Source organism: Oncorhynchus nerka, unplaced genomic scaffold (assembly GCF_034236695.1).
Source record: "Oncorhynchus nerka isolate Pitt River unplaced genomic scaffold, Oner_Uvic_2.0 unplaced_scaffold_3784, whole genome shotgun sequence".
In the NCBI taxonomy this organism is placed as follows: domain Eukaryota; kingdom Metazoa; phylum Chordata; class Actinopteri; order Salmoniformes; family Salmonidae; genus Oncorhynchus; species Oncorhynchus nerka.
The window spans coordinates 4,750-15,109 of NW_027037511.1; the positions used below are offsets into that span (position 1 = coordinate 4,750).

General features: G+C 42.5%; 1 pseudogene; it reads right to left on the reverse strand.

The window, feature by feature from the left end:
• Window positions 1–1,568: 1,568 nt before the first annotated feature.
• Window positions 1,569–9,609, reverse strand: LOC135566674 (microfibril-associated glycoprotein 4-like; annotated as a pseudogene).
• Between the last annotated feature and the right edge of the window lie 751 nt (window positions 9,610–10,360).

A 10,360-nucleotide genomic window follows, 5' to 3' on the forward strand; every position in this document is an offset into this window, starting at 1 on the left:
AGCATGTCTTTACATTCCAGACCAAGTGTTGGCGGACAAAGTTTGACGTGAACAAGAAGCAGATGGGGTATGCAGCATGCTCTTCAAATACGTTGTAGCTTGTGGAACCTGCTAGCATGTCATTACATTCCAGACCAAGTGTTGGCTAAACGAAGTTTGACGTGAACAAGAAGCAGATGGGGTATGCAGCATGCTCTTCAAATACGGTGTAGCTTGTGGGAACCCGTTAGCATGGCATTACATTCCAGAACCAGAACAATACGTTGTAGCTTGTGGGAACCCGTTAGCATGTCATTAGCATGTTAGGACCTGATGGAGGGACAATGGAGCCCTGAGTACCAGGCCATTAGGACCTGGTGGAGGGACAATAGAGCCCTGAGTACCAGGCCATTAGGACCTGGTGGAGGGACAATAGAGCCCTGAGTACCAGGCCATTAGGACCTGGTGGAGGGACAATAGAGCCCTGAGTACCAGGCCATTAGGACCTGATGGAGGGACAATAGAGCCCTGAGTACCAGGCCATTAGGACCTGGTGGAGGGACAATAGAGCCCTGAGTACCAGGCCATTAGGACCTGATGGAGGGACAATAGAGCCCTGAGTACCAGGCCATTAGGACCTGATGGAGGGACACTAGAGCCCTGAGTACCAGGCCATTAGGACCTGATGGAGGGACAATAGAGCCCTGAGTACCAGGCCATTAGGACCTGATGGAGGGACACTAGAGCCCTGAGTACCAGGCCATTAGGACCTGATGGAGGGACAATAGAGCCCTGAGTACCAGGCCATTAGGACCTGATGGAGGGACAATAGAGCCCTGAGTACCAGGCCATTGGGGACAATAGAGACCTGTGTTCCAGGCCATTAGGACCTGATGGAGGGACACTAGAGCCCTGAGTACCAGGCCATTAGGACCTGATGGAGGGACAATAGAGCCCTGAGTACCAGGCCATTAGGACCTGATGGAGGGACAATAGAGCCCTGAGTACCAGGCCATTAGGACCTGATGGAGGGACACTAGAGCCCTGAGTACCAGGCCATTAGGACCTGATGGAGGGACACTAGAGCCCTGAGTACCAGGCCATTAGGACCTGATTGGTGTGTAGTCAGTTGGGTTCTACCAAGGACCAGGCCGTTAGTGTCCTGATTGGTGTGTAGTCAGTTGGGTTCTACAAGGACCAGGCCGTTAGGACCTGATTGGTGTGTAGTCAGTTGGGTTCTACCAAGGACCAGGCCTTTAGTGACCTGATTGGTGCGTGGTCAGTTGGGTTCTATCAGGACCAGGCCGTTAGGACCTGATTGGTGTGTAGTCAGTTGGGTTCTACCAAGGACCAGGCCGTTAGGACCTGATTGGTGTGTAGTCAGTTGGGTGTAACCGCCATGTCCAGAGTTAATTAAAGGAGATGGAAGTTGACTCAGCAGAATGTGACTGTGGTCTTGACTCATGACTGCCGCTGTGGCGGTAATATGGGCACCACAACCGCCCCAGACACAAATACCAGTATAGAACGAGTCAAAAACATGATTTGGGTTTAACAGAATATGAGCTACTTAAAAGGAGCATTTTCACACGACAGTTTTTAGTTTTATAGGACAACTGACAGATCAACGTTACACTGTGCATAGAATGAAAACATGTCTTCCAATCTAGCATTTTAAAGGGACAATATACAGTTCCTATAAGCATGTTTTAACTAAAGGACTTTGTGAAGAACCTTCACAGGTTCACAGGCCTAATCTTCATGGATATAGCTTTCACAGAGTAGAAGGTCTTCCATCCTCCAGTTGACTCCAATCTGTGTGTTCAATCCCCACGTATAAAGACCGCTTGGGTTTGAGAAGTAACACTCGCTGTACCAATAACCTCCGACCGCTGTTGACTGCACACTTGTTGTCCTGGTCTCGGTCGAAGGTGGAGAACTTCATACCGCTGTGATAGGTGAGGGAGTCCCCTTGGTTCAAGCAGGAAACAAAGGTCAGATGTTATGGAACCTATCAGAGCCCTGGTCAAAACCGCCTACTATGTCACAGTGTGATCTAGGACCAGCCCCTCCGTCATTTCTATGTAATACTATTCATTATGATCTCTAATAAACTGATCCCAGATCCGCTCTAAGATGGTGTATCTGTACGGTCCCCTGTCCTTTCTATGTAATACTATACACTATGATCTCTAATAAACTGATCCCAGATCAGCTCTAAGATGGTGTATCTGTACGGTCCCCCTGTCCTTTCTATGTAATACTATTCATTATGATTCTAATAAACTGATCCCAGATCAGCTCTAAGATGATGTATCTGTAGGCCCCCCTGTCCTTTCTATGTAATACTATACACTATGATCTCTAATAAACTGATCCCAGATCGGCTCTAAGATGGTGTATCTGTACGGGTTTAAACTGTTCTCACCTGAACTAATGAATACAGCCCAGATGTTTCTCCAGATGTTTCTCTAAGGAAGTTCAACTGTTCTCACCTGCTCCTCCATCTTTAAAGCCAGTAACCTGGAGTTTGTAGCCATCCAGTTCAGGATCTGTGACTTTGGGAGAGAAGAGGAGGAGTAGAAAGCGTAGGCTTTCTGTCCACAAAGTCCTCCATGTCCACCCTCAACTCGTAATTCTTTTTCAGAGTCAGGAGGTAGATGGTGTCCAGACCTGCATCGAACAGACGAGAGGGGAACCTTTTTAGAACTGAGATATTCAACTTTTACCTGCATCCAACAGACGAGAAGGGAACCTTTTTAGAACTGAGATATTCAACTCTTACCTGCATCCAACAGACGAGGGGAACCTTTTTTTAGAACAGAGATATTCAACTCTTACCTTTGCATCGAATATCACCCACCGGTGTCCCAGGAACCAGTCCCTGATTTAGAGTGGGCGCTGGCGTTGAGGTCAAGAGATTTTAAAAACTCCATTTTACCTGCATCGAACAGAGAGAGGGGAAGTCATGTCTTTTAGAACAGAGATATTCAACACAGAGAGTCGGTCAGCAAGAGAGTCCAGGTCAGCACAGAGTCATGTTTTCACAGAGAGTCTGTCTCAGCAGCACAGAGAGTCATGTATCAGCAGCACAGAGTCATGTCTTCAGCAGCACAGAGAGTCATGTCTTCAGCAGCACAGAGAGTCATGTCTTCAGCAGCACAGAGAGTCATGTCTTCAGCAGCACAGAGAGTCATGTCTTCAGCAGCACAGAGAGTCATGTCTTCAGCAGCACAGAGAGTCATGTCTTCAGCAGCACAGAGAGTCATGTCTTCAGCAGCACAGAGAGTCATGTCTTCGGTCAGCACGGAGAGTCGGTCAGCACGGAGAGTCATGTCTTCGGTCAGCACAGGAGAGTCATGTCTTTGGTCAGCACAGGAGAGTCATGTCTTCAGTCAGCACAGGAGAGTCATGTCTTCGGTCAGCACAGGAGAGTCATGTCTTCGGTCAGCACGGAGAGTCATGTCTTCAGTCAGCACGGAGAGTCATGTCTTTGGTCAGCACAGAGAGTCATGTCTTCAGCAGCACAGAGAGTCATGTCTTCAGCAGCACAGGAGAGTCATGTCTTCGGTCAGCACGGAGAGTCGGTCAGCAAGGAGAGTCATGTCTTAGGTCAGCACAGGAGAGTCATGTCTTCAGCAGCACAGAGAGTCATGTCTTCGGTCAGCACACAGAGTCATGTCTTCGGTCAGCACAGGAGAGTCATGTCTTCGGTCAGCACAGGAGAGTCATGTCTTCGGTCAGCACAGGAGAGTCATGTCTTCGGTCAGCACAGGAGAGTCATGTCTTCGGTCAGCACAGGAGAGTCATGTCTTCGGTCAGCACAGGAGAGTCATGTCTTCGGTCAGCACAGAGAGTCGGTCAGCAAGGAGAGTCATGTCTTCGGTCAGCACAGGAGAGTCATCTCTTCAGCAGCACAGAGAGTCATGTCTTCAGCAGCACAGAGAGTCATGTCTTCGGTCAGCACAGAGAGTCGGTCAGCAAGGAGAGTCATGTCTTCGGTCAGCACAGGAGAGTCATGTCTTTGGTCAGCACAGGAGAGTCATGTCTTTGGTCAGCACAGGAGAGTCATGTCTTTGGTCAGCACAGGAGAGTCATGTCTTCGGTCAGCACAGGAGAGTCATGTCTTCGGTCAGCACAGGAGAGTCATGTCTTCGGTCAGCACGGAGAGTCATGTCTTCGGTCAGCACAGGAGAGTCATGTCTTCAGTCAGCACAGGAGAGTCATGTCTTCAGCAGCACAGAGAGTCGGTCAGCACGGAGAGTCATGTCTTCAGCAGCACAGAGAGTCATGTCTTTGGTCAGCACAGGAGAGTCATGTCTTTGGTCAGCACAGGAGAGTCATGTCTTCAGCAGCACAGAGAATCATGTCTTTGGTCAGCACAGGAGAGTCATGTCTTCAGCAGCACAGAGAGTCATGTCTTTGGTCAGCACAGGAGAGTCATGTCTTTGGTCAGCACAGGAGAGTCATGTCTTCGGTCAGCACAGGAGAGTCATGTCTTCGGTCAGCACAGGAGAGTCATGTCTTCGGTCAGCACAGGAGAGTCATGTCTTCGGTCAGCACAGGAGAGTCATGTCTTCGGTCAGCACAGGAGAGTCATGTCTTTGGTCAGCACAGGAGAGTCATGTCTTTGGTCAGCACAGGAGAGTCATGTCTTTGGTCAGCACAGGAGAGTCATGTCTTTGGTCAGCACAGGAGAGTCATGTCTTTGGTCAGCACAGGAGAGTCATGTCTTTGGTCAGCACAGGAGAGTCATGTCTTTGGTCAGCACAGGAGAGTCATGTCTTTGGTCAGCACAGAGAGTCATGTCTTCGGTCAGCACAGGAGAGTCATGTCTTTGGTCAGCACAGGAGAGTCATGTCTTTGGTCAGCACAGGAGAGTCATGTCTTTGGTCAGCACAGGAGAGTCATGTCTTTGGTCAGCACAGGAGAGTCATGTCTTGGTCAGCACAGGAGAGTCATGTCTTCGGTCAGCACAGGAGAGCACGGAGAGTCATGTCTTTGGTCAGCACAGGAGAGTCATGTCTTTGGTCAGCACAGGAGAGTCATGTCTTCGGTCAGCACAGGAGAGTCATGTCTTTGGTCAGCACAGGAGAGTCATGTCTTTGGTCAGCACAGGAGAGTCATGTCTTCGGTGGTCAGCACAGGAGAGTCATGTCTTCGGTCAGCACAGGAGAGTCATGTCTTTGGTCAGCACAGGAGAGTCATGTCTTCTTCATGTCTTCGGTCAGCACAGGAGAGTCATGTCTTCGGTCAGCACAGGAGAGTCATGTCTTTGGTCAGCACAGGAGACAGGAGAGTCATGTCTTCAGCAGCACGAGAGTCAGCACAGGAGAGTCATGTCTTCGGTCAGCACAGGAGAGTCATGTCTTCGGTCAGCACAGGAGAGTCATGTCTTCGGTCAGCACAGGAGAGTCATGTCTTCGGTCAGCACAGGAGAGTCATGTCTTCGGTCAGCACAGGAGAGTCATGTCTTCGGTCAGCACAGGAGAGTCATGTCTTCAGCAGCACAGAGAGTCATGTCTTTGGTCAGCACAGGAGAGTCATGTCTTTGGTCAGCACAGGAGAGTCATGTCTTCAGCAGCACAGAGAGTCATGTCTTCAGCAGCACAGAGAGTCATGTCTTTGGTCAGCACAGGAGAGTCATGTCTTCGGTCAGCACAGGAGAGTCATGTCTTTGGTCAGCACAGAGAGTCATGTATTGGTCAGCACAGGAGAGTCATGTCTTTTGGTCAGCACAGAGAGAGAGTCAGAGTCATGTCTTTTGGTCAGCACAGGAGAGTCATGTCTTTGGAGTCAGTGAGAGTCATGTCTTCGGTCAGCACAGGAGAGTCATGTCTTCGGTCAGCACAGAGTCATGTCTTGGTCAGCACAGGAGAGTCATGTCTTTGGTCAGCACAGGAGAGTCATGTCTTTGGTCAGCACAGGAGAGTCATGTCTTTGGTCAGCACAGGAGAGTCATGTCTTTGGTCAGCACAGGAGAGTCATGTCTTTGGTCAGCACAGGAGATGTCTTTGGTCAGCACAGAGAGTCATGTCTTGGTCAGCACAGGAGAGTCATGTCTTGGTCAGCACAGGAGAGTCATGTCTTTGGTCATGTCTTCGGTCAGCACAGGAGAGTCATGTCTTGGTCAGCACAGGAGAGTCATGTCTTTGGTCAGCACAGGAGAGTCATGTCTTGGTCAGGAGAGCATCAGCACAGAGAGTCATGTCTTTGGTCAGCACAGGAGAGTATTTGGTCAGCACAGGAGATATTTGGTCAGCACAGGAGATATATTTTGGTCAGCACAGGAGAGTATCAGCACAGGAGAGTATGTCTTTTGAGAGTATGTCTTTGGTCAGAGGATATATGTCTTTGGTCAGCACAGGAGAGTCATATATTAGTGAATATTTGGTCAGCACAGGAGATCATGTCTTTGGTCAGCACAGGAGAGTCATTTGGTCAGCACAGGAGAGTCATGTATATTGGTCAGCACAGGAGATATTTGGTAGTATGTCTTTGGTATATGTCTTTGGTATTACAGGAGAGTCATGTAATATATTAGTGAATATGATTAGTGAATATATTATTATATATATTAGTGAATATATTAGTGAATATATTAGTGAATATATTAGTATATAGATTAGTGAATATATTATTATATATATTAGTGAATATATTATTATATATATTAGTGAATATATTATTATTATATATATTAGTGAATATATTATTATATTATATATATTAGTGAATATATTATTATATTATTAGTGAATATATTAGTGAATATATTATATTATTATGAATATATTAGTAATATATTAGTGAATATATTATTATATATATTAGTGAATATATTAGTGAATATATTATTATATATATTAGTGAATATATTATTATATATATTAGTGAATATATTATTATATATATTAGTGAATATATTAGTGAATATATTATTATATATATTAGTGAATATATTATTATATATTAGTGAATATATTAGTGAATATATTATTATATATATTAGTGAATATATTATTATATATATGAATATATTAGTGAATATATTATTATTATATATATTAGTGAATATATTAGTGAATATATTATTATATATATTAGTGAATATATTATTATATATATATTAGTGAATATATTATTATATATATTAGTGAATATATTAGTGAATATATTATTATATATATTAGTGAATATATTATTATATATATTAGTGAATATATTAGTGAATATATTATTATATATATATTAGTGAATATATTATTATATATATTAGTGAATATATTATTATATATATTAGTGAATATATTATTATATAGATTATGAATATATTAGTGAATATATTATTATATATATTAGTGAATATATTATTATATATATTAGTGAATATATTAGTGAATATATTATTATATAGATTTTGAATATATATTATTATATATATTAGTGAATATATTAGTGAAGTATTATTATATATATATTAGTGAATTATTATTATATATATTAGTGAATATATTATTATATATATTAGTGAATATATTATTATATATATATTAGTGAATATATTATTATATATATATTAGTGAATATATTATTATATATATATTAGTGAATATATTATTATATATATTAGTGAATATATTATTATATATATTATGAATAGATTAGTGAATATATTATTATATATATTAGTGAATATATATTAGTGAATATATTATTATATATATATTAGTGAATATATTAGAATTATTATATATATTAGTGAATATTTTGAATATATTATTATATATATTAGTGAATATATTATTAGCATATATTAGTGAATATATTATTATGGGAATTAGTGAATATATTATTTATATATATTAGTGAATATTGAATATATTATTATTATATTAGTGAATATATTAGTGAATATATTAGTGAATATATTATTATATATATTAGTGAATATATTTTACATATATTAGTGATATCCATATTATATTAGTGAATATATTATTAATATATTATTATATATATTAGTGAATATATTAGTGAATATATTATTATATATATGCGTGTGAGGGGCTTAGTGCAGACTGGTCCTATCCTCTATTATTATATATTAGTGAATATATTATTATATATATATTAGGAATATTATTATTATTAGTGAATATATTAGTGAATATATTATTATATATATTAGTGAATATATTATTATATATATTAGTGAATATATTATTATATATATTAGTGAATATATTAGTCTATATTATTATATATATTAGTGAATATATTATTATATATATTATGAATATATTATTATATATATATTAGTGAATATATTATTATATATATTAGTGAATATATTATTATATATATTAGTGAATATATTAGTGTTATATATTAGTGAATATATTATTATATATATTAGGCAGATTATTATATGGTCTGGAGTGAATATATTATTATATATATTGAGTGAATATATTAGTTATTTTTTAACTGTCTGGTCTGGTAGTGAATATATTTTAGTCTAGAGGGGTTGACTGGTTTTCTGGAGGGGGTTGAATAAAGGGGATTTGGTCTGGTCTGGAGGGGTTGAGGCATTTCTAGTTGTGAGGGGTTGAGCGACCTAGTCTGGTTATTGGTTCCTGCCTAACTACTGATCTGGTCTGGAGGGTTGACCTCACTAGTCTGGTCTGGAGAGGTTGAGTCAATTAGAATAAATTATATATGAATCTTAGTATTGAGGGTTGGTCTGGAGGGTATTGGAGGCCGATCTAGTCCTGATGAGGCTTTTGAAAGAAGCCGACTCTAGTCTGGTCTGGAGTATATCTCCTCTAGTCTGCGGGGTTGAGGGTCCCATCCTCTGGTCCAAGGCCGTCTAGTGAAACACCTGGTCCCAGTCTGGTCTGGAGGGGTTGAGGAAATCTAGTCTGGTCTGGAGGTTGAGGCCGACTCTATTCTGGAGGTTGAGGAAACACTGGGTCTGGATTGGAGGGACTCTAGTCTGGTCTGGAGGGGTTGAGGAAGATCTATTATGGTCTGGATTAGGAATATATAGTTGGTATGGATGCTGACTCTAGTCTATCTGTAGGGTTGATCTATGAGGAATATCTATTATCTGGAGATTAGACTATATTATGGTCTATATTAGGGAATATATTATTATATAGATTAGTGTATTAGTGAATATATTATTATATGTTTGAGTGAATATATTAGCTGAATATATGGTCTGGAGGGGAATTGAGGTGAATAGTATTGGTCTGATATTTTTGAGGCAGACTGCTTAGTCTGGTCTGGAGGGGTTGAGGCGACTGCTTTTCTAGACGACTGGTTGAGGCCGACTCTAGTCTGGTCTGTTGTGAGGCCGACCTGTTGGTCTGAGGCTCAGTCTGGTCTGGATTTGGCCCTCAGTATTGGTCCTGCCTAACTACTGAGGCAACAACTCTAACAGAGAAGTCAATTTAACAAACCAATGAATCATTTAGATTATCCAGGGTTTTTCTGATGATCTGTCTTGATGAGGCTTTTTGAAAGAAGACCCAGCCAGTCTGGTCTGGAGCGTGTCCAAAGCCGACTCTAGTCTGGTCCCATCCTCTGTAGGGTTCACTGTTCCACATCCATCCTCTGAAACACCTGGAAGGAGGGGAAGAGAAGGGAGGGAGAAATTATCTGGTCTGGAGGGGTTGAGGCTGACTCAGGAGTCTGGTCTGGAGGGTTGAGGCAGACTCTAGTCTGGTCAGAAAACAGGTTGAGGCCGACAAGATCAGTCTGGTCTGAGGGGTTGAGGCCGACTCTAGTCTGGTTTGTGGGGGTTGATGCTGACTAGTCTGGTCTGGAGGGGCTGAGGACGACCAGTCTGGTCTGGAGGGGCTGAGGCAGACTCTAGTCTGGTCTGGGGGGCTGAGGCAGACTCTAGTCTGGTCTGGAGGGGTTGAGGCCGACTCTAGTCTGGTCTGGAGGGGCTGAGGCAGACTCTAGTCTGGTCTGGAGGGGTTGAGGCCGACTCTAGTCTGGTCTGGAGGGGTTGAGGCCGACTCTAGTCTGGTCTGAGGGGTTGAGGCCGACTCTAGTCTGGTCTGGAGGGGTTGAGGCCGACTCTAGTCTGGTCTGGAGGGGTTGAGGCCGACTCTAGTCTGGTCTGGAGGGGTTGAGGCCGACTCTAGTCTGGTCTGGAGGGGTTGAGGCCCTAGTCTGGTCTGGAGGGGTTGAGGCCGACTTAGTCTGGTCTGGAGGGGTTGAGGCCGACTAGTCTGGTCTGGAGGGGTTGAGGCCGACTAGTATGGTCTGGAGGGGTTGAGGCCGACTCTAGTCTGGTCTGGAGGGGTTGAGGCCGACTCTAGTCTGGTCTGGAGGGGTTGAGGCCGACTCTAGTCTGGTCTGGAGG